Source organism: Tiliqua scincoides, chromosome 8, assembly GCF_035046505.1.
Source record: "Tiliqua scincoides isolate rTilSci1 chromosome 8, rTilSci1.hap2, whole genome shotgun sequence".
In the NCBI taxonomy this organism is placed as follows: domain Eukaryota; kingdom Metazoa; phylum Chordata; class Lepidosauria; order Squamata; family Scincidae; genus Tiliqua; species Tiliqua scincoides.
Genome location: NC_089828.1, coordinates 12,381,906 through 12,404,942, shown reverse-complemented (window position 1 = coordinate 12,404,942; position 23,037 = coordinate 12,381,906). Strand labels below are relative to the sequence as shown.

Below are 23,037 nucleotides of genomic sequence, written 5' to 3'. Positions count from 1 at the left end.
TAAAACTGTTTAAGCACAGAGAATATGGTTTAGTAATAATCCTAATGTGGATCCATTTCTCTTAAGAGGTTTTTCATCTATAAACATGTTAATGACATGTCTAGATGAGATACTTTTATAGGTATGTTTAGGATATGTGCTTCTTACACAGAGGTAAGTACCAGGTGTGTGTAACTATCATGTCACTAGTAATAATACTAAAATGCATAGTTCAGTTTAGATGAAAATATACACATCAGCTATTCTTATATTAAGAGTGGTTTGGTATGCTGGTAGCACAGGACCACTCAGGCAGTTAGTTCTGTAGTACCCAATCCAGTGTCCAAATAGTTGTGAGTCATGTGTCTTGTAGCTGATGTTTGTATTGTCCTGTTTTATTCTCACAGTCAATCAACTAAACAATTGGAGTAGACAAAATATCACGGTAAGAGTTTGAAAAACAAGGCTAGGGGGTTTTGCTCAATACTTCTGCAAGCAGTCTCCCAATGACATGATAAAGCCAAATAAATAACAGCATAATGTTTGTCTTTACATATTTATATAGAATCATTTTTTCCCAATTTCTGTAATGGTAACAAAAAGTTATGGTCATGCTTTATCTCTATATTGGTTGCCTTGTTATTTCTTTGGATGGGTTTATAGCACCTCACACTGACCAACAATGATACAAAACTGCTTTCCCTGAATCCCTCCTATTTTAATTAGCTAAAAATTCAGTATTACTCAAAAAAAAAAGGGCAAACCTATGCAACCTTACCTGGGAGTAAGCGCCATTGAACAGAATAGGACTAATCTCTGAGTAAACATACATAGGATTGGGCTGTGAATGTACCATACATGTCTTTTTAAACAACTATCCGCCACATAAAATCTTAGTTTGGTATATGGACAAATGGTTGGAAATGAACAAACCAAAAACTTTAGTTAAAGGATTTTATGCAAGTTAATGAATTATACAATTTACTCCAGTTGTGAATGGATACACATAGCTAATATAAATGCAATTCCTTTGTGTGCATATGTTTGCAACCTTATGGTGCATAATATATCTTTTTCTTATATGAGAACTGTCATATCATTAACACACAACCGGATGGAAAAAGGAACTCTGTGCCTAAACCAGATCACATAGCAGGAGAGGTCTCCTGACCACATCAAATTTTATGAGTAATGGTGTCATTTCATTAAACTGACTATATTTATGCTACATTTGTCCTATCAAACATACTGGAATAATCATACTGTTTTCCTAGTGTTTTGGAGCCAGGATCCCCACTGCCCAGTTCTGCAGGTGCTCCAAAGCTCCCAGGCATACCGATTTCCCCATTCACTTCAAAGGTTGGAGTAGCTCTGCATATGAAAAGAATATGTGCATGAAGCTATCCTTCCCCTGAAGGCAATGGGAAAGCCCTTGCATACATAGGAGGTCTGAGTATGCACTGGGATCCTTGAATCCTCAAGTTACCACTGGACCAGAGTGAGAGATATTGTTGTGAGACTGGGATTTGACATTGCGAATGAGCATGGCACTAGAGCCAGGCCCTGAGGCAATGCTTAGCCCATTGCCTGGAATGGACAAAAGAGGTTAACAAAAGCTAGTGGCCTGAAAAACTCTTAGAGAAAGGGTTGGTTTTAGGTTTAGAGAAAGGGACATGAGCATACAATAGTTTTATTAAACTGCAACAAATACTTTTAATGATCACCTTTTCATATGTCAGTATTTTATGAAAGTCACAGAATGATGTCACAGTACAGACATACTTCACTAAGCATTATTAAACCCAGATGCTTACATTCTTCCTTCAAAATCCAACTGAAAATAGAAAGCAGGGTGATATATTTTCAGGTTGACTTCAGCTAATATTGAAAAAAATACATAAGAAGGAGTAACAAATGAGAGTGAGTTAATTAGATCAATGAAGGCTGTGGGTATCAGAAGTACTGGCAACAAACTGGACATTAATTCAAGGGCAATATATTCCCTGCTGCAAGTGTTGCAGTAAAAAGAGGTTTGTGCCACTGCAGCTACAGTGGAATCTCATGGCAAATGAATGAGTCAGAATTATCCCTATCTGCTCCATTTCCTTCTGTAAGCTCATGTGTCTTCATGCTACCCTAATTTCACATTATATAGCAATACTATATTGCTATATAAAATGTATGTAAAAGGGGCTATATAAAATGTATGTACAATATGTGAAAGGGGAGCTTAATTCTTTCCTTGCCCAGTGTTTTACTAACCTAAATCAAGCTGGAAGATGTTTACAAGGCGGTTATGGCAGCTCACCATCACAGGACCCAGTAATCTTCCTGTTGAAAAGCAGGTGATTTGTCAAAAACTTATCAAAATATCTGTCTGCATTCAGATAGTGGGTCACAAGTTTTATAGCCCTGGCTGAGAACAATGTATAGATAGGTTGCACTTTCTCCACATTTCTTGCCCATTCCTGCCCGTTGGCCCTAGCACGTTGCTCAGGAGATGGCTGTTGTGAAAGTGCCATGAGGCATTTTGCAGTGGACAGATGGAAGGAAGTGCTGGCATGGAGGCCAGCACAGGCAGTGCTGGGCCTCTGTGCTGGTCAGAGGAGCCCCAGGAACTGACAGCGGTGAGTATGCCACTGAGTGGCATGGGGAATTTATGGAGTAGGGGAAAGGGGCAAAATTGGGCTAGGGATGGCAGGAAGGCAGTTCAGTACCAGGAAGGGGGTGGGGACAGTGAAGGAGGCCTCTGATGGATCCTAACTTCTGTCCCAGGCCAGAAAGCCCAACACAGGGCTACTTGGTTCTGTGCCAGCAATTGAGCTAGTCTAGATCTGAGTAGCCCCACTGGACAGGCTAGGACTTGACACAAGGTAAGGGAACAAATGTTCCCTTGCCTCAAGGAGGTCTCTGGCTGTCTCCTTGCTCATGTGGGATACAGTGGCAGCAGCTGTTTTGGTGCCACTGTATCATGGCATGGGCAGCCCCATTAGAATTGGGCTGCTCAAAACTCTCCTCTTACCATCCTCCAAAGTATGTACCAAAAAGTACTAACATTCAGAAAGCATTACAAGATGTCAGGTGGGACTCATCTCAAAAATGTCTGATCTTGAAGAGGCCACCCTGCCATACTTAATCACTTGCTTATAGGGGAATTTCACATGTTAAACATCTCTGGGATTCTATAAGTATGTGCTTTTGGAAATCTTATTAACTTAAGTCATCCAGGGCAATTCACAGAAACCAATTTAAGAACATAAGAAGAGCCCTGCTGGATCAGGCCAAAGGCCCATCCAGTCCAGCTTCCTGTATCTCACAGTGGCCCACCAAATGCTCCAGGGAGCACACAAGACAATAGACAAAATATGTTTCCCAGTGCCCACCCCTGCATCTGGCAATCAGAGGCAGCCTGCCTCTAAAACCAAGAGCATGCACATACTTATAACCTGTAATGAACTTTTCCTCCAGAAATTTGTCCAATCCCCTCTTAAAAGCATCCAGGCAAGATGCCATCAGTACTTCCTGTGGCAAAGAGTTCCACAAACTAATTACACGCTGGGTAAAGAAATATTTTTTCTGCCTGTCCTAACTCTTCCAACACTCAATTTTCATGGATGTCCCCTGGTTCTGGTGTTATGTGAGAGGGAAAAGAGCGTCTCTCTATTCACTCTGTCCATCCCCCGCATGATTTTGTATGTCTCAATCATGTCCCCCCTCAGGTGCCTCTTTTCTAGACTGAAGAGGCCCAAAAGCTGTAGCCTTTCCTCACAGGGAAGGTGCCCAAGCTCAGTAATCATTTTGGTTGCTCTCTTTTGCACCTTTTCCATCTCCACTATATCCTTTTTCAGATGTGGTGACCAGAACTGGACGCAATACTTCAGGTGTGGCCTTACCATTGATTTGTACAATGGCATTACAATATTAGCTGTCTTATTCTCAATGCCTTTCCTAACCATCCCAAGCATGGAATTAGCCCTCTTCACTGCCGTCACACATTGAGTCAACACTTTCATTGAGTTGTCCACAAGGACCCCAAGATCTCTCTCCTGATCTGTCTCAGACAGCTCAGAACCCGTTAGCCTATATGTAAAGTTTTGTTTGTTTCAACTTAATATTTTAAATTATCACGGGCTGAAACTGTGACATCATCACTATCTGCATGTCTGGATCTTCTCATGATTAACATGACAGATTCCAAAAGCTGGAACATGTGGGGTACTTCTGGTTTCAGTTAGATCTGTCCTGCATGAAGGAGATTTTAATAATACAGAACAGCCTGGAATTTAGCCATGACAAAGTGGTGTATTTTGGATTTCGCACCAACATAAAAATGAATGGGTGAGCCACTAATGCCTAAAACGTGCTTGTGAAACCATCCATGTTCATTCTTCATCAGGTACTACATAAAAGAGACAGCAAGGAAAGCAAACTTTCTCTTGGTATGAAAAGTTCAAAGTAGAGCTGTGCTGAATTTTCATGTGGTTTTACTGTTGATGTAAAAGGTGCTTTTGTGGAAGGGGGGAACAGTTCATGTCTACAGCCACCCTTGTTCACTTTTGCACATTTCTGGTGCCTCTTTGGCGCTATTGTATCTCTAGGTTGCTGCTGTTTCAGTGCCATTTTCCCCACTTAAAATGATTTCTTTGCTGTAAGATCCCAGTCAATTGAGACACACATAGTGAACATGCTGACATCATAGGGCGGTGTAGTTGCTTAGATTTAGCTAGGCAATGATATCAGTGAGGGCAAACAAAGATCTTCTAAATGGAGGGGAGGAGGAAGGGGAAATTCATCCCCCCCTGCCCAGGAAATCAGATCTACATTTCCTATCTTGTTGTCAGGGTCAGCCCAGGGGCCTTGGTGCTGCATCAGCAATATTTCTTCTGAATGTAGGGCTACATAAAGACTATGGCATTGCTCTGATGGGAGCTGGGAGGGAGTTCAAGTCTTGCTGAGCACTGTGTAGGTCTTATTAGGTCATCAGAGCCATGTAGGCCAGCCAAATATTGGAATTTTTTCTAGGAAATCGGAGGTAGCCAGCTGGCCCTATCCCAGTTGTGAGGAATAGGATAGATTGCATTTTTCTCCTTGAACTGCTGCAGATTATGCTGATCCACAGGACATGGACAACCATAAAATACAGCTTGAATAAACGAAACTAGCACCAAAATCTCATGAAATTCAAGACAACTGGAGCCAAGTGTCAGTAGAATCTGTTTTTTTTTTCTAAGACTTGAAATATGTAAAAAGAGTGCCTTTGAGAACGTGCAAATTGTCTTTCCCTTGACTACTGGGTGATAACAATCAGTCCTCATACTGGAAGACCAGAGCATTTGTGTCTGTGAAAACCCCTGGCAACTGTCATTTAATTAAGCACTGAAAGGCTTTTGGCACCATCTGTTATCATAAAATTACGTTTTAGCCATGATGGTCCCAGGTGAATAGTCGGTGCACACATACATCATTATGAAGCTGACCTAAATGGAACAGCCAGCAATTTAAACATTTGTGGCCATGGTCTTAGCGCTTACTTGGAGTGGTATCAAGGAGAATGTCTACTTTTGCTAGCAGAGTTCCTTCTTGGACACAGAGTTGATGACTAAAGAATAAACTTGATGAATAATGATAGAGTAAGGCCACCAACAGCCAGGAAAAAAAAAATCATTTTGGAGTTGACATAAATAACTATTCTTCAACTGGGGAACTGAAGCGCAGAGTGAGAGCCAAAAGTAATTCCCGTTAAAAGAAGCACTGATTGAAACAGATGTGAGATCAAGTCTTGACCTCTCAAGCCAATTTTTAATTTTTCTCTTCATGGTCTTCCTTTTTTCCCTTTGTTCAAATGCGTATCATGTCAATGCCTTTTCTACTTGGACAATACTAGCTAATTTCTAAATCTCAAGCCCATTGAAGTGACAGAACTTGACATATGTACTGGCTATCAGCTGTGAGCTGGAAGTTTGCCATTCAAATTTCACATTGACCATGAATTCACTTTCAGTGCAGTCCTATACTCAGGAATTTTATCAGGGGTACAAAGTTTCTTTTGGGCCCCTTCCCAAAGAAGGAGGGGGTGAAACAGAGTGGGGGAGGGTGATAATGAGGGCAGGCAGGACAGGGGTGAAACAGGATGGGGAGATGGCGGCAACAGCTGGAATAGTCTTTGGATCCCAGGTCTACCTGCCAGTGTTGTGTAAGCATCTAAATACAGTAATACAAAAAAAAACACAAAAAACAAAAACAAAACCAAACACACTCCTCTCTCTAAAAGAAAATTAGCATAATCACATTTAGGTTCACACTAGAAGGGAATGAGTCCTATGTGTACCAAAACGTACTTCTGCAGCAGTTATAGTCCTGCAGCCCTGAGCTCCTATACACTCATTCATGGTAAGCAGATTCACAAGCCACAGAGCTACTGCAGCAGTCCAGTTTCCTCCCAGATGTGACACTGTGTTAAGGGATGTCAGGTATATATTCCTGGGCCTGGTGCATATGGCTTGTGGCAGTTGCCACTACTGAGTGCCTGTGGTAGCACCCTCAGTAACCCATGTGGGCAGTGAGTCCAGGTGAGATGGGGAAATGTAAGATCCCAGGGAATACATGGGCCCCCTCCTATGGCTCCTGGACCCCCTTTTTGACCCAGGGCCTAGATACAAATTCCCCCTTTGCTCCCCTCTCATGGGCCTTGCCTATACTTGGAGAAGCAAGTCCCACTGAGTTCAATGGAATTTATTCCCAGGTAAATGTGTATACGATGCAGGCTGCAATCCTATACACACTTACCTGGAAGTAAGTTCCATGGAACTCATTGGGGCTTTCTTCTCAGCAGTTATACTTAGCATTGCAAGGCTTGGCAAATTATTATTATTTCCCAGCTTCAATTTTCCATTGAAATAAAGGGATACTTAGCATAAGAACACAAAAGGAGCCATAAAAGATCACATCATGAGGGATAAACTTCTTACATTGAGGTTTCCATGCAACAATATTATTAAAATGGTATTTTTCTACTACTTATTTCTACTGATTTAATGTTTTTCCTTTAGTGGTTTGGAACTGTCCAAACAGTATGAAGTATGTATTGGTGTGACTATATTTTCACACATAACCTACCAAATGTTAACACATTTTTAGTTGAACTGACTTTTGGTGGTCTGACTGAATAAAGAGACATATTTCACTTATTTAAATTGATAATTACATAGGTTCTAATTTTTAAGGACCATTACCTGTTCCAGATCTTAACTATTCAAATAATAAGGAAAGTGTATTTCTTTTTGAACTAGGAAACTTGTTTAATCACTGTGACTAATTTAGGAGAATAAAGTACTTTACCACTGTGGTCCATGCCCTAGTAGTGACTTCAAGATTGGATTACTGTAGTGTGCTGTACAAGGGGCTGCCCTTGAAGACATTTCAGAAATAGTGCAGAATGCAGCAGCCAGGGTGATTACTGGAGCTGGCGGTTTGATTCTGTCGAAACGCTGCTCCAGTGACTCCATTGGCTGCCCATTCGTTTCCAGGCCCAATTTAAGGTGCTGCTTTTGACCTTTAAAGCCCTTTGCAGTATGGGGCCAGAGAACCTGCTTTGGGCCAGATCGGTGGAATTAAAACCCACGGATAAACAGGCTCCATCTGTACAAGCAGAGCAGGCAAATTTATTTATTTTATTTTATTAAAATATTTCTACCTTGCCTTTCCTTCACTGAAAGCAGATGCCCCAGGTGGCTTACAATTTATAGAGTTAAAAATAAATAAAAACAAAAATACAATATACAATAGAAAATTGTAGGTTTCCTGGACCTGAGCTGGGCCAGACGTGGCCCCACCTGAACCCTCTGAAGGGTTGCACTCAGGTCACCTCTGGGGGGTGGGCTTTCTGAAGCCCGCAGAGGCCACATGCATCCGTCCGCTGCCTCTCCAGGCTTCAGAATGGCCCTTAAACAAAAAACAACAACAACACTACTTCTGGTTTCTGTAATGTCTTTTAAGGCATTCTAAGGTCTGGGGAAGGTTCCTCAAGGGAAACTGGAAGTAGTGTGTTTTTTTTCCACTTTAAGGGCCATTCTGAAGCCCGCAAAGGCCTTGGGTGGATGTGCGTGCCTCTGAGGGCTTCAGGAAGCCCTCCACAGCTGACCAGAGCTGTGCTCTGGTCACTTTTGGAGGTTTTAAGGGGTAGAAACCGTGGATTTCATTATCCATGGTTTTCAGTATCCACAGGGGTCCAAGAATGGCTCCCTCGCAGATACTGAGTCCCCACCTGTATAGTTGTCAAGTGTACTCCTACTTTTGGCAATTATATATGACAATATTGCTTTGGACTTTGTTAACTTACATCACCAAAGCTGCAATTCTCTGCACACTAAGGGCCCAATCCTATCCAACTTTCCAGCCCCAGTGTAGCCACAATGCAGCCCCAAGGTAAGGAAACCAATGTTCCCTTACCTTGAGGAGGCCTCTGTGACTGCCTCCCCACCACAGGATGCAGCGCATGCCCCATTGGCACAGCAGCACCAGCACTGGAAAATTGGATAGGAATGGGCCCTTACCTGGCAATAATTCCCATTTATTAAAAGGTATTTCGAGCGTACTTGTGTCTATACAGAAGTAAGTCCCACTGGAGCTTACTCCCAAGAAAGAGTGCATAGGATTGCAACCTGTAAACATGTATAAGAAGTGCATTGTAATAAAAGTAAAAATTGTGGTTATCTTACTTAAGAAAAAAAAAAAGTTACAAACTCTACCAACCTAAATGAGACTTTTACATTAAGAAGAGCACAAGAGAGTCCAGTTGCTATGGGTGCTGTATTGTTAGCCTATGAAGGTTTTATAACACATGACATCATTTGTATGCAGGAAAAAAGCTGTGAGACAAATGGTGCTGAAAACTTGGAAATGGATCTTCACAGATGTGGCTGACAACTGCACGCACAATTCACAGAAAGGCAAAAAAAAAGCAATGATGAAATCAGGATGCTCTGTTGATTTCTTATGGTTTCAGCTTGTGAAACGGACTAACCAAAAAAGTGAAAATTAATTTCGAATGGGATCAGTCAATGCACCAGTTGAAACCATTGTATGTAATCTGGCTCAATATTTGCAGAATATTCTCACTGCAGCCACAGCTCAATTGAAGACCTTCCAGGGATGAAAACTGACACAGCTCTATTCAGTAAGTCATGTCAGGTGGTATGACAGGAGTGTCTGGATTTATTTGCTGAGAAATTACTGGAACTTGAAAATCACTAAATATGCCTGGGGTTAAACAAGACAATGCACCTGGGAAAATGTTGAGTGGGCTCTGTTCAGAGTTCCCTTTGTACTTTTCCAGCTGCTGCTCATTCTGCTCTGAGCATGAGCAACGGGAGAAATTGCTCTTCTTGGAAATAAATCAAATTAATTTAAGTATGGGGTGAAGGAGCTGGCTGGAGAGAATGGCAGTTGGGATGGAGGGAGCAAAACAGAGGGGAAGGAATTGAGTTCTGATGTGATGGGCATTCTGCAGGGTTGGAACTCAGCCACCTCATGTGGTCTTCCATGGGGAAGAGTTTAGATTCACAGACCCTGGAGTAAGCAGCCACTGACATTGTAGTTAGGCATGCTCTCACTATTGCTATAAGCATACACCTTAAGGAAAAGAGGGCCCAGCCAATCTTAGGCCAGGGTCTGTTCTCCCTTTTAGGAGGAACTTAATTGAGTGTGTGATAGCAAAGCAACTTCAAGGCATTTCTGGATGGAATATCCCTCCTTGACGCATTTCAATCTGGCTTCTGGACTGATTAAGAGTTGAGAATTGGAATAGAAACTCTGAAGGATGATCCCTGTTGATTTTGTTGCAGAATATATCCCTGTTGATCCTACTGATCCACTTAATGGCTTTTGATAGTATGAGCAGCACCATTCTCTTAAATGATCTGTAATGGATCCATTATTGTCTAACTGAATGGCCATCAGAATGCTATCTCTGGGCTATGGAAATTACCAGACTGTGTTTCAATGAAAAAGGATCTGTATTAGAACTTGGTATTGTCATTAATGCTGCTAAATAATTGTATAATCATTTGTGTGAGATCATCTGTTCCTTGGGTTGTGTGCTTTTAAGTATGCTGATGGAATCCAGTTGTATATTGCTTTAGCTAACTGGCTGGGAGCAGGTGTTTGATTGGGCAGTCAAGTAGATGAGGATGTGGTTAATTGGATGTGGGCGACCTGATCAAAACTGGTGCAGACAAGAGAGAGTGATGCTGCTTGGGAATCCTCAGATGTTGGAGGGAATTAGTATGCCTGTGATCAATGACATATTATCCCTGTCCAAACAGATTTAGACCCTAGGAATGGTCCTGGATAAGCACATAGCAATGGTAGCTAGAGTTGCATTTATCATGTACTACACACAGGGAAGAGGTTATCTTGCAGTGCTTTTGTAACCTCCACAATTGAGTACTGCTGCAATGTGCTTTGCATGGAGGTGAAGAAAACTTGGAAGCTTCAGCTGGTGCAAATGCTGTGACTCGAATGTTGAGAGTCATGAGCATATCCAAGCAGTGGTTTGTCAGCTACATTGGTTACTTGCTTGCTTTTGGGTTCAGGTCAGGGTGTTTTTCAACTTTAAATTTCTTCAAAGAATGAGACCCATCTGTCTTAGGGTTTGCTTCTCTCTATCAGCCCTGCATCATTTATGTCCAGTAGATAGGGCTCTGCTCCATGTATTCTCACTGTGGGACATTAGAACCACTAAAGCCAGGAAAAGGGATTTACACTACCTATACAGGGTGGTGATAGAAAGACCTCCTGGCTAAAGTGAGAGAGCATTCCTCTCATTTTGTATTTCAAAGAGCCTGCAAGACCTTTTAATGTTAGAAAGCTTCTGGAGAATCTGGCTGATTTTTCTTTTGTCTAGATTAGAAAGAGGCTGTTTCTACTCTAATTCTTGATTTGAGTGCCCTGCAGTTCTCAGTTGTGGAGGTTACAAAAGAATGGCTCAACATGGCAAGATCACCTCTTAGCTCATTGTTTTATTATGGGTTTAGAGTTACTTTAGTGATGTAATCTGTTTTGGTTGTAAGAAACTTGGAATATAAGTAAGCAAATGGTTCTGTAGGGAAGAGGAAAAGTTGATTTCCCCAGTCTTTGCCTCAAGAAGCCCCCTATGCCACCCATCTTTATATCTATCATTATATATAGTACATATATGAATAATTAATAGTCCAGACTCCAGATTAATAGTCCAATTTGATCAATATTGTCTACACTGACTGGCACTGCTCTCCAGGGTTTGAGACAGGGGTCTTTCAAAGCCCTACCTGCAGAGACTGTCAGAGACTGAATCTAGAACATTCGGCATGCAAAGTAGGTACAGGTGAAGCCTATTTATACACAGATTTGACTCATCACGAATGGCCACTGCAAATGAGAAGGAATGTGCTGATCCCTGGAGAAGAGGAAAAGTGCATTCCTTTAAAATCAGTTTAAAAAACTGAACAGTCCTTTAACAATAGTCTCCTTAATATGAGTAAGTGAGTGAGAGAGAGAGAGGGCAGCTGGCTGACAATCCATCAATCCTTCTCTCTGCAGCAGACCTCTCCCTTCCCCCTGTGCATGTGAAAGGAAGGTGATCACTTTGCATTGGTGAAGGGTGGGGCTGAGTGAAGTGCCTTGGTAAGTGCTTGGAGGATGACGGATTGTCTTCTTAATGACTCATCTTACATCACAAAGATCAGCAAGGCTGTTTTTAAATCACTGGCGCAAACAAACATTGCTTTTTAAATTGATTTGCTATAGTGCCATCCAAGTTAAATACATTTAGTTTTTTGCCATCCAAGTTAAATACATTTAACCATGCAACCCACGCGAATAATGAGGCTCAACCTGTATTCTCTGTGTAGCTATCTATGTTCCTTCCTTTCCTTTAACTACTAGAATGTTCTGCATCTACTAAGAAATTGCCATAAAATGATCCTGCATGACTGGATATTAAGAATTTGCTTGAACACTAGAGTTGTATATAGCTAAAGCTTGGTTGATATGCACAGACGCTTGTTCTGTTCATCAGGTCTGGTCAATAAAAATGTCTTAAGAAGTTCTATCTACATGACAGTTCTTAGTCTTGCTGCTAGCAGTGAAAAAGTTTGTGTTGCAAATTATGTTGTTGGATGTATGTCTCATACAGCACATTTAAGTGTGCAATGCATTTAACATGAGAAGTATGGCTCCATGCTGCATACTTTATCATCTGAACTCCTACACAGGTGTTGATGTGATGTGATTGACTACCAAATGTAGGCTGTGTCCTATGCTCTTTGGTGGGAATAGGAGAGTGAGAAGGGCAGGAGATGCGGTTTTCTGTGGTTTCTCCCTTCTTCATTATTCATTACAGGGTTCCTCCTACCTAAGCCAGCTTTGTTATTGGAGTTGGGTTTTCTACCATAGGAGTGGGTCCATCATCTGAAGGGGGATTGGAATCTTGCATACACTGACTCCTCCTCATCCCTCTCACATCTCTCCCATGACCTTCCCACATCATGCCCCTATTTTGGCCTCTCCACCAGTGGAGTTGCACTGGTGTTCAAGTGATGTCCAAGTTATGCTGGTGAATTTTTCCAATGTTGCACAGCATTCTTGGTGTGTCCATTGCCTAACTTCTATGCCAGTGGCACTGTCACTACACCGGCATATGTAATGCTGGTATATCCTGAGGATAGGACTGAGCCTTTACTGAGGGCTCAGCAAACAGAAAGGAGTTGGAATCTTTAATGCATAGATGATTTACAGAAAATAAATTACTGGCATAAATCCACTTCTGTACCACCATAAAACTGTGATGATGGATGCAAGAATTTTGTTAGCGAATGGCATCCAAACCATCCTCCTTTTCTTAGGTTCACTGGGCAGTCAGTGGAATAAAAAATGTGGGTGGTGCTGGCATAGGAGAAGTTGCAGACAGGGCAGAATGCAGTAATCCAATCCAATTTTGTGCAGCTTCTGTCATAGGTTTTAAAGGAAACCTGACCTGCCCTTCTACCAGAAGGTTTGATGGAAAGGGAAAAGATGCATCTTTCAGAGAACAGCTCTCCAGACTCCAGCCACAAGCAGGATCTGGAGCCCTCGCTAATCCCTCCACAACGTGAACAGAGTTTACTGTTGGGGAGGGAGAGGCTTCTATTAGCGCTGCTAATCAATTACACATACACCCATGTTCACCTGCTCCACTGTTTGCATATTCTGCTGCCCCAGCAGGCTCTGCTCCAGGATTTCCTGGAAGATGCGGTGGGACAGAGTGAAGGGGGGGGAATCAATGGCAACAATGGAAGCCTCCCCATGGAATGGTAAGCTCCAGTAGCAATAGGAAGGCTGTCTGCAGTATGCAGAGGTCTCCAGTTTGGAGATAGCTGTCTCACAAGTACTGGTGATGTGGACCACGAGTTGGGTTCTGCACCTGTCAAGGTATTTCAGTCTTGGTATGCATGCCTCCTCCAGACAACCTTCTTTTCTGGGGCATAGTGCCCTATGTTTCTAGTTCTGCATTTGACATAAACACAGATTTCTCCTAAGCAAATATGCCCAAAAAATGACCATGCCCTCATATGATATTTAAATCAGACACAAAACAAAGGTGCAGCTAATTAGTTACAAGCACACTGAAACAGCTTTGATTGGCAGAGTGGCCATGCTTCCTAAAATGTGCACAGCACTCATGAAATTGGCAGGAAACTCCAGGGTTAGCCCAGGCTAGGAGGCAAAGGCTGCAATCCTAACCACACTTTCCTGAGAGTAAGCCCCATTGAACAAAATAGGACTTACTTTTGAATAGACCTGGTTAGGATTATGCCCAAACAGGATCATATAGCCAGATTTCTGCTTCTCCAGCAAGGCCATACCACACTTACTGTGGGAGCCTGCTTTGGGTCCCAACCCCACATGTCTCCTATGCCTTTAACAGTGACATTCTAGGACAGGCAAGAATTCAGTTGTTCTTTTTAGAAATGGGCTATGTCAGAAGGCCAGATGCAAGGGAGGGCACCAGAATGAGGTCTCTTGTTATCTGGTGTGCTCCCTGGGGCATTTGGTGGGCCGCTGTGAGATACAGGAAGCTGGACTAGATGGGCCTATGGCCTGATCCAGTGGGGCTGTTCTTATGTTCGTTCACACTTTGGTTCTAATGTGTATCAGTTGTGTATGTGTGTGTGTTGGGGAGGGTGCCTAACAGCTTTCCACTGTGCCAGGGACTTCTCAAAAAGTCACCCCAGACTACCCACCCCTCGTCGCCCAGGCTTTAGGCTCCTTTCCAGACAGCTAAGACCCTCCTTCCAGAGAATCCACACTTCTAGTGGGAAGAAAAAGTTCTTAATGGAAGGAGCCGACTTTCAAGCTGCAATCCTCTATGTCAGTGGTTCTCCCCTGATCCTTGTGGCCATTGGCCATGGCCATTACAACACCTCACCTCAGTTACCCCCGCAGATGGGGATGAAGGGGTTATAACTATACACTAGAAACAAAAAAACAGCTGCCAGCACTCTGAGGCTGCAATCCTAACCACACTTACCTGAGAGTAAGCCCCACTGAACAAAATAGGACTTACCTCTGAGTAGACCTGGTTAGGATTGTGCCCTGAGTTTGTTAGTAGCACACCTGGAGTGTTTTGGAAAGGGAGGGGGGAAGAGATGAATTTGCTGGGGGAGGGGAAGACTTTGTTTTGTGTGTGTCTGCTAATTGCAAACTGATGCAAACTGAGACCCAGAGACTGTTTGGCTGCAATCCTAACCTCACTTTCCTGGGAGTAAGTCCCATTGAACACAATAGGACTTACTTCTGAGTAGACCTAGCTAGCATTGTGCCTTTTGTCTTACAATAGCAGCCAACATGGGAAGTAACCCCCCCCAAGGAGGCAGAAAGAGAAAGGGGGATGGCTGAAAAGGAATGGGTATTTTTATTTTTTAATCAATTTTTGGAGACAAAACCATCAAGAGTGCCTTTTTTTCTTTTTTGAAGGGGAAGGAAAAGGAGAAAGGTGAGGATCCTTGGTTAAGCTGACACAGATGCCTCACAATGCCCCTGGAGGCTAGCCATGCCTCCCTAGGGAGCCAGGACGAACAGTTTGAATACCTCGGCTCTATGTAGTTACCTGGGAGTAAGACCCATTGAACACAACAGGACTTACTTTGAGCATTTCAATGCTTTTCCAGCAGAGATAATGAGTGCCCCTTCTCCTTTAAGAAAAGGACAAAGGGTGAGGCTGGTGGAGCAGTCCCAAGAGGGTCAGTGCCAGGGCATCTGCCCCGTTTGCCCCTCCCTAGGTCCGCCAGTGCTAGAGGAAAGCACTGCTGGTATTCATTTGCATCTTTTTAGATTGTGAGCCCTTTTGGGACAGGGAGCCATTTAGTTATTTGATTTTTCTCTGTAAACTGCTTTGTGAACTTTTAGTTGAAAAACAGTATATAAATACTGTTAATAATAATAATAATAATAATAATAATAATAATAATATTGATTATAGAGATTTGTCCTATGCTTTCCCCCAAAATACCTTCTGTTTTGCCATGGATGCTTTCCTCTAGAGCACTGGCGGACCTAGGGAGGGGCAATCGGGGCAGATGCCCTGGCACTGACCCTCTTGGGGGTCATATGTTCTTGTGACTGTTCACCATTAAAAATTAGTGGACAGCCCCCAAATTCTAATTCTCCTCTGTCTGGTCTCCTATGGTCTTCTCCCATTCTAACCCTTCTCCCATTCTTCATGACTCACCCTCCCACAAATTCCATACTTTTCTCTCGCCCAAGATGTCCCCCAACGGTGTTTTCATCCTCTCTATTTTTCATGTGCTTTGCAACCATCTTCACAACAAAAAAACATGAAAAAACAAGTCTAAAAATCTGAACACAGGGCTGTTCTTTATGATTTATGATGGGTAGCTGGCACTGCAATGTACCTAATATAATATCACTTTCTTCCCACAAAACATCTGGGGCTGACTTCCCATAATTAGGCTATAATAGCTGTTGTTTATTTTCTCAGATGGCAGAGAAAGCAAATGTTGGATTATAAACACCTTACTAAAGTTTATTAACAGCTTTGGAATTGTCTGCTTTTGGGGTAAAAAAAGAAGATATTGGCCACAATTTCTGGGTATGAACCTGCCTGTTCTGTGTTAGGCAATAAGCTAGTCATTCCTACTCTTCCCTTCCATGGAAGTAGTTCCAAGGAGGAAAAGAAAGAAACTATGCAAGATAAGAAAAATTTCACAGTCATCACAACAGGCAGACAGATTTTTGAAAACTTTAATTACTGATGCTTTAGTACCCCTTGCCATTATACCAGTTTTTCTCCCTTAACTCAGATTAATATATAAGAACTGCTTTTACCCTAGCCCTGTTCTCTGGAATTGTTATGCTTTGTTCACTCACTTTTTATGAAGAATCAACACAAGACCATTGCCAAATTGTTGCATTTCAGTATTTTTGGTGTTGTCCTTACAAGCTTTTTCAGATCGGTGGTGATCTTTTTTTGTTGCTGTTGCTATAAATTGCAATTTCAGTGTCAGCCTATCCACTCTGGACACTATTCAGGCTTTTAAGGACCACTTTACCTTTAATCTAACTGTTCAGCATAAATGAGGGATTACTGATATAATGCCCTGCTTCCTGCATTGTCAAATCGTTCCCGTCCAGTGTACCTCTCTTTTCTTTCTGATAATTTTTCACATATATATTATTCCAAATAAACAGATCAGTGAGCATGTCTGTATATCAATAAGGTGAACTGAAATGGAAATGTTACGGAGGTCCCTAGTTATTAAAGAAAAATGGGACTTTAGGTGATTACATGGGATGACTACAGATGGTGAGATCTAATGCTTGAAAATTTTGGTTCAAGTCAAGATAGTTAAATAACCACCTGGCTTGACCTTGTTACACAGCATCCATTAAAATTCTCTGTGATCAATCACCAATGCAGCAGCTTGGCAAATGGACCAATTCTTTATACTGTGCATATGTGGTATTTGTTTAAAATTTCTGAGCCTTAAAAGATGTAAAACAACCAACCTTAGATTTATAGATATTGGTTTAGAGAAAAAGGTCAGAGTATCTCAAAACAGACTCTCAAGCTCAAGAGAATCACAGCCCAATCCTAATTTTCCTGCATCCAGAACAGGGTTGAGGGCCAGTTGCAGGAGTTAACTTGATGAAGTGAGTCCCCTCCCTTCTTGAAGAGGGTAATGAGGGAAGAGACTGCTGCCAGGCTGGGGTTGTGCCCTCTGCTAATTACAGGAAAGACACAGAAAGAGCAAAATTTCCACTCATGCCTTCCTCCCAATGCAATATGAATAGTATATCTACATACATGCTACAAAAGGAGAAGGGCGGTTTATTTTGCAACAAGGAATGCTCCTTAAAATTATATCCCTCCATAGCTTCGCAGTTACCGTCTTCTACTAATAATAATGTGCTCTAGCCACTTAGCAGATTATATCAGCACCTGAAGTCGTGCTAAATGCCGAAGGGTATCCATGGTTTGGGAAGTTATCAACTTCTACATAAGTGATTGGTCACACATTAACTAGGGAGAGAGCAAAATGTGAAGCTACAATTTGAGGTTGGTAGGCTGCCCTACATTGCTAACATGCGAAGTCACAATAAATCTCCATTAGATGCAACAAAATTGGGTGGGGCATTCCAAGTCCTCCATGGAATGTTTGGCAGATCTCTGATGTGTGGACACCAGTATTTTATAAAGGCCAAAGGAAGGCCACTTGGCTGGTGTGTGGGCTGTTTCTTTGCCTAGCAAAGATGTGTTATGCGGAGGCATACCAGTGATGTAGTTGGATAGTGCCAGTGGGGGTAGAAGAAGAGCTTGCTAATGTTCGTACATTCTTCACGTTGCCATTTGGGATAAATGTTTTGGAAAAGTGGTAGTGATGGTCACTGCCATCATCACATCCACCATTATCCTCATTCAGATGTATTGAGGGCACCCAAGTGGAGTTATTCTGATTTCTGCATCCCCAAATACTTGTGCTCTTTCCTACAACACCTATGCCAATAGGAAGGACAAGTCTATCTATAGCTATTAACTGTGGTGACTAAATTGAATTTCTGTGCACCTAAGAAGTTTATCTCTGAGTGCCAGTTGCTGGGGACAAAGGACAGGGGAAGACTACCACCTTTATGTCCTGCTTGTCAGCTTCCCAGAGACACCTAGCTGGTGGGCAACATCACACTTAGTCTAATCTAGCAAGCCAAGTCTAATGTTCTGAGCAATCGACTTGTGGTCCTATTATAGGAGAACAGTCCACTGCCCCTGCCAAAGCACTCCCATCTCTTGGCTATTAAAAAACTGAACTGTGCCCTTAGGCATCCATTCGTCTGTGATTTGGAAAGAAAGATGAAACTTGGAAAGTCTAGTTAGGAAAATGTTGTAATTGCTAGGTTGTAACAATTAGCGCTGTTTACTTTCTTTCCTCTGTCTGCATTTTGCTAAGCAATGTGATTAGATACCAAACAAAAAGAAATGATCCTGGAGGAATGAACAACAGAGCCAAAATAACTTGAAACTTGTTTTTTCTTAACGCTTCACTCATGCAAGTTTACTGATGCAACATTATATCATTCACAACAGATTTCTTCAGAAATGTTATGTTTCTTTTTACCTCCAAAGGTATATGTACTTCATCAAACAGAATGAATACATTTTTACTTTAAATATTTATACTAAATAACTAATTAGATGTATTTTCATACTAGGCTTGGGGGCTGAGTTCTAATTTAAGAATTGGTGTCTGGTGAGTTCCATCATTCCAATTAAATCTTTAAGTCAAGAGGATTTAAGAAAACCAACAAACAAATCTCTAAGATATATTACATAGCTATGGAGAAGTTAAAAGTGACTACCCAATGCGGGAAAAGTTATCCAATCCTATGATCCTTCATTGAACAAGATAAGCTTGGATGTTTAAAGAAATAGGCTAGGGCTTCCCTCACATTTGAAGAGAATGGCATTCATCAGATGGTGCAAATGAAAACTCTTAGAGACTGTAAGTTCTTATTCTTTAATCCAGTTTAAAAACGATGGCCTAATATGGGTAAAACAAGTAAAGGTATGATCACAAAAGAATGGGAGTCATCTTTATGGAGTCTAATATTTACTCATAAAATACAATAGGACAGGGATGCACAGGATGAGGTCTGTTGTTCATCAAGAGTTATTCTTGCCCAAACAAATGATAAACTTGGCCTGGAGGCTAGCAACTTGGAATATGTTCATATTCATATGTGACATTGTTAGACTGGACCTGTACTATACAACAATTATGAAATGCCACATGTGCAAACAAGTGTGTGATATACACAATACAGTGAGCTCCTGACCGCCTACAGCACCCTGCAGTAATACCCATATTAACAAGTTCATGTCTTTAGAACTTAGGGCCCAATCCTATCCAACTTTCCCATGCTGACGCAACCACAATGCAGCCCTGAGATAAGGGAACAAATGTCCCTTACTTTGAGGAGGCTTCTGTGACTGACCCCCCACTGCAGGATGCAGTGCATACCCCATTGGCATGGCATCATCGGTACTGAAAAGTTGGATAGGAGTGGGTCCTTAACGTGTGAAATACCTGCTTCATCCTTAGTAGTTGCAAAGTGTTGGAATCCTTCCCTACAACTGGCAGAACAGCAGGGCAGATGAAGTCATAAAAGTGACCCTTCCTGGTAAGAGCGAATATATACATTCCTATAGAAACCAGTTACGATGGAATCACCCATGACCTTCAGTTTAGCTCCAAAATGACTTTACACAGTTGCAGCCTGAATCAATTAATTGCTTAATAAATTAATGGAGGGCAGCAAGAAACCTAGAAGACACCATGTGGTCCACAGACTTAAAATATAAATTAAGCTTTTAATTTTAAACTGTAAGCTATCAATACACAATTCTTAGCAGGAAGGTTGACAAGATCTGCAGCAGCCGAAGGCTCAAACTACCGTACATGTTAGAGGGAGGTCTGTGTTTTTTCCTTCCATGTTTCAAGAACTAAAATTATTTGGGACAGGCCATAAGTTAGGGTGGAGGAAGGATGGGTAGAGAAAAGCTGATAAAACTTTCCTTCTAGGGTCATTTTCCAGCTCAAAATCACACCCCTTCCAGCTGCTTTCTCACCCAAAGGAAGAAAGAAGTGGGGACCTTTTATTTGCCCTCTGTAGCAGAGGACAGTGATAGTGCTTGGGGGCAGAAATCTTGAGCAGGAGGAAAACACAAGGGAAAAGCCTCTCTCCACTCTACCTGTAGGCTGTTTAGTTTGATTTTTGAGTGTTCTCTCTCTCATACACACACACACACACACACACACCCCACCCCACCCGCTGTGGAGAACAAAAGCATGATATATTGTGTAACATTTCATTTGAGCGTCAGAATCACAGCGTTTAATTTGATGAGACAAAAAAAAATCAAGACTGTTTATGAAGAAATACTTTTTGAAATGCAATATTTGCAATCCACGTGTGAGTTCTATAACACAGTACATATTTGACAGAATATGACAGCACAATGAATAGTAATTAACCATAATTTAATAATTGTTCTTGTTATTTATTTCAACTGGAAAACACACAAAACCTCACTGTGTCATAAGAAAACCAAATATGGGTGGTGTTTTTTTTTTTTTTTAACCACTATTGTTATACAACCAATGATATCACAAATACTTCTTCCTAAGCAGGCAAGGGTTCTTTTCCCCATTTACATGTTAAGCATGTCAACAAGCTGATAAATTGCAAGGCCAACTCTTGGCAAGTCTGATCTGATAAATGTTACATAAATTGTTTCAAAGGGAAAAATAACTATATGGATATTTTGGAGAGCAACTTTTGATGGAATTTACAAACTGACTATATGCATGTTTATGCCCAACTCAATGAGACTCATTTCCCAGGACATTTATAGAAGATTGTACTGTAATTAGCCCAATCAACAAGAGCAAAACCACGAAGACGCCCTTCATATTTACATTTGCACAAAAGACTATTTTCTCATTCCACCAGTGGCGTAGCTAGAGGGGGTGCAAAGCACTAAGTTTTGCAAGGAGCCTCACTTCAGCATGCAAGCGGCCCCTCCCCTTCAGAGTTATTCCGGGGTGATAGGAGCAAAACCTCCCCTCTGGCTACACCACTGCATTCCACATTACAATTTTTATTTGTAGACCATCAGAAGTGAGTTCTCTTTACTAACTAACTAACACTGTTGTGGCACCATAATGCAGTATCAGTAGCCTTGTACTAATTCAGTTTCCCTAATTTCCTGGCAAACAAATACTATTCTTGAAGGGATACTTTGAGCACAATCCTATGCATGTCTACTCAGAAGTAAGATCCACTGAATCCTATGGAACTTACTCCTAGGTAAACGTGTACAGGATTGCAACCTTTGATACTGAATTAGGAGGAGAGAGCCAAAGCTGCAGCTCACACCCCACAAAGTGGGGTGGTAAGTTATCTTTCCAGAAATACCACTCTCTTCATACTCCTGTTTAGAGGCTAGGTAGCACCTTAGGGATTTGGCTCAATGGCCTCCAGTTGCTCTTCCCTGCCTTAATTTGCAACTGTTTCCAAAGGCCCCATAGTTACCAATGGAGTGGTAAAATGAAGTAGGTCAGATCAAGCAATTTCTGAATTGGTCAGTTTCACACCCAAGGAACACTTGGAAGACAATGTACAGTAATAAGAAATATTCTTGAATGTTCTGACATCCCAGAGAGGGAAAGAACTATTTGCATTATTTTTCCCCTCTTTTCTCTTTAAAGGGCACTATACATATTTATCAGCTAGAACTGAAAAGCACTCAACCTATACTTCCTTAAAACTATGCAGACTTTGAGGGAGTATCAAAGTTGAGAAGAAAAATGGAAGACAGGCATGATGTTACAGGCACTGTCCTATAGATGGCTCAAACAGCAATACAGTACATAGCTGCAAACTGTAGCACAAATATCACTAGCAGTAGCATGGGTCTGAGTTCATCCAGTGATAAGCATTTGTAATTGAAGTGCTCATAAAACACTGGGTCTCGAGAGAAAAACATCTTTATTCCTAATAATCAAGGGTTATTGGAGTGCTGCCTTACAGTATAATCCTATGCATGTCTATTAAGTTCCACTAAATTCAATGTGGCTTATTCCCAGGTGTGTATAAGATTTCAGCCTTAACTTTTCAAACAACTTGCCTTTATATACCTTCTCAAACTTTCTACAAAAGAAGTAGCCTGGATTCAGAGGCTATTTTTCTAACACTGCTATGTATGGGATTTGTTTTACAATTTCTATCATTTCGTGGTTTCTTCTTACACCCATGGAACCTATGCAATTTCCATATTTTCTGTTCCTCATAAAATACCAAACAAGGAAAGTATGCATTTTTTTTCTTTTCAGAAAAAAAACAACCATTTTATCCTGTGAGTCTTGGGAGAAAAGTTAGGGGCAGGCCATGTAATCCCTGCTGCTTGCTGATCCCAATGTGTTGAGTAAATCCTTACTGAAGGCTAATATGAGGGACAGCAATCCACACATTATGATAAGTGCACTTGCTTTCACTCTTCTCACTTTCACACTGGATAGCAGACTGGGTGAGCAAAAAAGCACTACAGTATCAGTCACGGCCACATTATGTACTTCAGTTAAGGTCAGCCCAAGCCATTCACTGGTGTGTGAGCTAGAAATGGTCTTCAGATTGTTCAATCTATATTTTGAGGAAAAGGATTGGCCTTGATAAAATAAAAAACAAAGTGCTATGGAAATGCAAGAATACCACAGCAGTAGTGCAAATGACAGAAAATAAAAAAAGTACTGAAGGTCTGTTTGAAAATGCTGAACTTGTCCACTAGGTGGTGCAGTCCTGAAGCACAGGATCTCTCTCAAATGCTCTCCTCACAGCCAAATGCTCTCTCAGCCCTATTTTGGTAGAAAAACCAATATTGGATTTTCCTCTTTATTGAATCCTAGGAGAATGTCAGGGAAACACACATACTGCAACAGACATGATGGGTGCAAAAGTATCTTAACCCAG

General features: G+C 41.6%; 1 protein-coding gene across 1 annotated transcript in view; it reads left to right on the top strand.

The window, feature by feature from the left end:
- Window positions 1-23,037, top strand: part of FGF7 (fibroblast growth factor 7) — a 42,736-nt gene that overhangs the window by 1,875 nt on the left and 17,824 nt on the right. The gene's annotated exons all lie outside the window — the stretch shown is intronic.